A 5,776-nucleotide genomic window follows, 5' to 3' on the forward strand; every position below is an offset into this window, starting at 1 on the left:
AAAAATATTAGCTGTATTGTGTGGACAGCAAAGAAAAAAAAAATATGCGTGTAAGAGAGAATTGTACTTTGTATGGTGACTGCAAGTACTGTCATATGTAGTCTAGACCGGTCAGAAAATATTTTATGAAAGTAAATTGCATTAGAACCATACATGCAAGCCTATGTGGCTGATAAAGAATTGAGAAAGATGTATGATCAGAAAATGGAAAAGTCATGACACTCATACATGCATAAATCATAACGAATGAATCATTGTATAGTAAGAAAATGAATAAATTGGTGAAAGAAGAGAATTCTGATATGTGTTTAATGCGTGTCCGTGTCAATAATTTTATATATGAATAGCCCAGACACGCTGAGTATGAAAGAGATTAAAACTGGTATGAAATACTTTAAGTATTGAGTATGATTTTCTTACTGAGCCATAGTCGCTCACTCCGTTTAATTTAATATTTTACAGGTAAAGAGTTACAGCAAAGGTTCCCGGGGAGCACTAGTGAGACATGAGGCTGAGGGATGAAGGCACCATATTGTTGTTGATTTATATGTTTTGATGTATATGTGAATATATACATATATATAAATATACTTGATGTAGATATTGGTGGATATGTATATATTTTTTGTTTCCTATATCTATATATATATATATATATATATATATATATATATATATATATATATATATATATATATATATATATATATATATATGATTTTGTATAGCTATATTTATATATATGTATATATATACGGCTAGTTATGAAAATTGATTATAATGTTTATTATTATGTAATTATTGTAGTAATTGTGATTAAGTTGATGAAAATCTAGTCGGTTGGCAGGACTGGTTTGTGTGAATTGTTAATTGGGAGTGTTACAGGACATAATTAAAAAGAGAAAATATTCCCCGGGCCCTCTAAAATAGGGGAACTCTTGTTGTTTTTCTGTAACACACCCAATGGTTAGGAGAGGTTACATTTATAGCATTTTTATACATTGGTAGAACATGATATATATTTGTATGCCTCAATTTCGTGACTTATGTATGTATGTTTATATTTTATTCGCAATTATTCAACCTGTGAATTTCTCTGATAATGTATGTGATGTTCCTATTTTGAGTGGTGATAACTATAAGATTTAGAAAGAGAAAGTTCTTCTTCAATTAGGGTGTATTAACGATGGGAGCGATCTAATTGCTTAAGTATGATGTCTATTAGGACACGTATATCTGTTAGTATTCGTGATTCAATCCTTAAGTGTAACAATATCAAACAATTACTGAAGGCTATTGATGAATAGTTTGAGTCTTCAAATAAAGCTTTTGTTAGCACTCTTATGACGAAATTATCATCAATGAAGCTCACAGTGTTAAAGGTGTGCATGAGCACATCATGCAGATAAGGGATATAACGACTCAACTTAGGGATCTTGAGATTGAGATGTCTGAATCTCTCCTTATGCACTTCATATTGAATTCGCTTCCACAATAATTGTAACATCCAAATTCAGGTGTGTCAGTAAACTCCATTTCCAAAATTATCCTTAGAGTTGATTTTATAACTTGTTGTTTGAAGAAATTACAAAAGAATTATAGAAAACTACTAAATGAGCAATAATTTTCAAAGGGGGTAAAATGGTCATTTTAGTAGGATTTAAGGGACAAAGTGGGAATTAAAATTGAATGGCACACTTGAAATTATATGGTAGTGCTAAGGGTTTTTGGTATTTGGTATTTGGCTAAAGATAAAATAGTCATTTATCAAAAAGGTTAAGGGCAAATTGGTCCAAAAGGCTTATAAAGCCCATAACCTATTCATTTTCTTCTTCATTTAGCCGAGAACTTCATGATCTGAGCTAAAGTTTTTCTTCAAGCAAAAATTCACTAAAAAACCTAGCTAAATCACCTAATTTCCAGAGCCTCCAGTTATAAAAAGTGTAGATCTGTCAATTCTGGTAAGTTCTAAGGTAAAAAATTTAATTTTTAAGATATGTCAAATTTAGAGTTTTGATGGATGATTATATTTTTGGTTGATTAAGGTTGCTAGGAAGAAGAAAAGAAAGAGGATATGCGTAAATCATCTAATTACCAAGGAAAATGTAAGAATTTCATACTTTACATACTTGAAGTAATTTGAGTTAGGTTATTTAAATAACTTTTACTTATATAAGTGTGTAAGATATTAGAATTAAAGTGATTTATGCTTAAATGGATAAAGAAATTCACTAGGATTCATGATGTAATTTTTGGCCATAAGGGTATTTTATACATTTCATATTCCTAAGGTTACCTTGATGGATTTTGTGTGTTGAATATATGAGAAATGATGAATTGATGAAAAAATTTGCATTAAGTTAATTTTTGCTTAATTATGTGCATGATAGGTAAAATAGCCCTTATATTAAGTTTATATTATATATTTTGAAATTAATTTGATGCATGAGATATATATAAATGCATGTGAAAATAATATGATGTTTGATAAGGAGTGAAAAGAATAAGGGAAAATGATGAATAGACATATTTCATATTATGGTTATACATGCATACATAAGAAATCATAGCATATGCATGATTTCAGGAAAAAAAAATAAAGAAAGAGGAAAAACCTTTTCTAAGTTATGCATGTTTTCAGAAAATGGAAAACAAGTATTTTTGGTTTTATAGTGACGCATATGATACAGGAAAGCAGAAAGCAGAAAACATATTTAAAATCCTTACACGCGAGTTGTACTGTATGGACAACAAAGAAAAATATCGGTTATACTGTGTGGACAGCAAAGAAAAATATTAGCTGTACTGTGTGGACAGTAAAGAAAAAAAAGTAAAATATGCATGTAAGAGAGAATTGTACCTTTTATGGTGACTGCAAGTACTGTCATATGTAGTCTAGACCGGTCAATGAAAAAAAAAAAGAGAGAGAAAGAATTAGTATATATTTTATGAAAGTCAATTGCATTAGAATCATACATGCAAGCCTATGTGGCTAATAAATAGTTGAGAAAGATGTATGATCAGAAAATAGAAAAGTCATGGCACACTCATACATGCATAAATCATAACGAATGAATCATATTTGTATAGTAAGGAAATGAATAAATGGGTGAAATAAGAAAATTATGATATATGTTTAATGCGTGTTCCGTGTCAATTATTTAATATATGAATAGCTCAGACATGCTGAATATGGAAGAGATTAGTACTGGTATGAAATACTTTGAGTATTGAGTATGATTTTCTTACTGAACCGTGGTCGCTCACTCCGTTTAATTTAATATTTTATAGGTAAAGAGTTACAGCAAAGGTTATCGGGGAGCACTAGTGAGACATGAAGCAGAGGGAGAAAGACACCATAATTTTGTTGATTTATATGTTTTGATGTATATGGAAATATATATATATATATATATATATATATATATATATATATATATATATATATATATATATATATATATATATATATATACTTGATATAGATATTGGTGGATATGTATATATTTTGCTTCCTACATGTATATATGCGATTGTGTATGGTTAGGAGAGGTTACATTTTTGGTATCAGAGCACGATTTTAGGCGCTTAAAAGTGGATATAATAGAATATGTTGTAATGTAATATAATATTTATTTATAGTTTTGCATTCTGGTATTGCACAGATGCCCCTCATGTCTCATAGATCAACTCCCGAGAATCGACTGTAGTAAGTTTTTTTCTTTACCTGTATTCAAATAATAGAATATTATGTAATTACACTTTGCAGTTATTCGATGAGGAGTACCACAAGACGAGGACGAGGACGGGGTCGTAGAAGGGGTATTCAGAGAGAAACGGGAGAACCATCTAACCCTGCCCCGTTAGGTGGTTCAGGATTTGGGCTAGCAGAAATCAGAGATATAGTCCGTCAGGTGTTGACCGAGAGTCAAGATAGACCCACACCTGAAAATATAGCTAAAGACACCATCCGAGATGAGATTAGAAGTGAGATTCATGAGGAGGTCATAGAAAAAATCAGAAATGAAATGAGGAATGAAGGGAGAGGAGAAATTAGAGCTCAAAGGCGACTTGAGCCCATTTATTCCTTACCTAGCCAGCATACCCCTCCTAAATTTAAAGGTACTAAAGATCCTTTAGTGGTTGATGAGTGGATCAAGTAGGTGGAAAGTACCATGGATTTGTTTCCTATGACCGATAGAGAAAAAGTTCGGTATGCCAGTTTCTTAATGAGGGGAGAGGCCCACATTTGGTGGGACCTAGTTAAAGAAACCAAAAATATGGATCTGATGACTTGGCAAGACTTTAGAAGAGTATTTGAGACCCAATATAGAACCGCTGATGTGGTAGCAGTCAAAGTTCAAGAGTTTATTTCTTTGCAGCAAGGGGAGGGTTCATCAAAGGATTATTCTACCTGTTTTGATGTCCTAGCTAGTTTTGCTCCAGGTATGGTGAGTACACCTAGTCCCAGACTAGACAAATTTCTTCAGGGCCTTAGACCAGAGATAACCTTACATGTGCTAGCTAGACCACAACCTCTTCAAACTTATGAAGAGGTATTGGAGAAAGCATTAAGGTTGGAGGTATATGTTAATAAGCTACCCAAGAATGCACCTTCCATGTCAATACCTCCATCATTGATAACACCTCAGACAGTGATGCCAAGTCGATCAGCTTTACCTACTTCATTGACTATTTCAGCACCTACTACAACATCAGAGGGTAGTTCAATTGGCTCCAGTTTCAAAAACAATAGGGGAAAAAGAAAATTCCAGTCAAAAGAAAGTAGAAAAGGCGGGAAAAGTGACAAGAAGCCTAGAAAAGAAAATATTCCCTAGTGTCAGATTTGTGGGAGACGTCATAGCGGGGAATATTGGTACCAGCAAAAACAGGTGATTTGTTATAGATGCCGTCAGCCAGGGCATATAGCAAAGGATTGCCAAAGTACCGAAGTGCTAGTCTAGATACAGCCACAACAAAGCCTAATTTCACTAGTGCAACCAGGGATAGGTACTAATGTACGAGTCTATATAGCTACCCATAGTCAGGCAGAGGCTAGCCCATCTACAATTACTAGTCAGCTCTTTTTCCACTCTGTTTCCTTATATGCATTGATTGATTCATGAGCTATACACTCCTTTATTGCACTGAGGGTTATTGAAAATATAGGTTTAGTGCCTGTTAGATCTACCCATTCCATTAGAGTTGAGATGCCAGATGGTGGGAGTATGATTACTGATAAGATGTTAAAAGACCAGAGGGCAGTGATACATGGGAAAAAGTTAAAGGTGGACTTGATTGTCTTTGATATGCCCGATTTTGATGTTATCCTGGGCATGGATTTCTTAGAAAGATATGGAGTCGAGATTGACTGTAGAAAGAAAAAGGCTTGATTCCAACTCAATAATGGAGATCACTTCAGTTTCGGAGAGGGCCATAAACCTAGTATGATGATCAGTAGTGTAAAAGCACAAAAATTATTGAAAAAATGGTGTACAGGATATTTAGGTCATATGGTACATAAATGTGATATTCAAAGATTGGGTGTTCAGGATGTCTCAATAGTACGAGATTTCTCCGATGTTTTTCCTGATGAGCTACCAGGTTTACCTCCAGAGAGAGAGTTAGAGTTTAGTATAAAGTTAGAACCTGACTCAACCCCAATTTCAAAAGCCCCTTACCAAATGGCTTCAGCTGAATTACAAGAATTAAAGAAACACCTGCAAGAACTTTTTGATAAGGGTTTTATTAGACCCAATCACTCTCCTTGGGGAGC

The sequence above is a fragment of the Mangifera indica genome, unplaced genomic scaffold, assembly GCF_011075055.1.
Source record: "Mangifera indica cultivar Alphonso unplaced genomic scaffold, CATAS_Mindica_2.1 Un_0006, whole genome shotgun sequence".
Classification (NCBI taxonomy): Eukaryota; Viridiplantae; Streptophyta; class Magnoliopsida; order Sapindales; family Anacardiaceae; genus Mangifera; species Mangifera indica.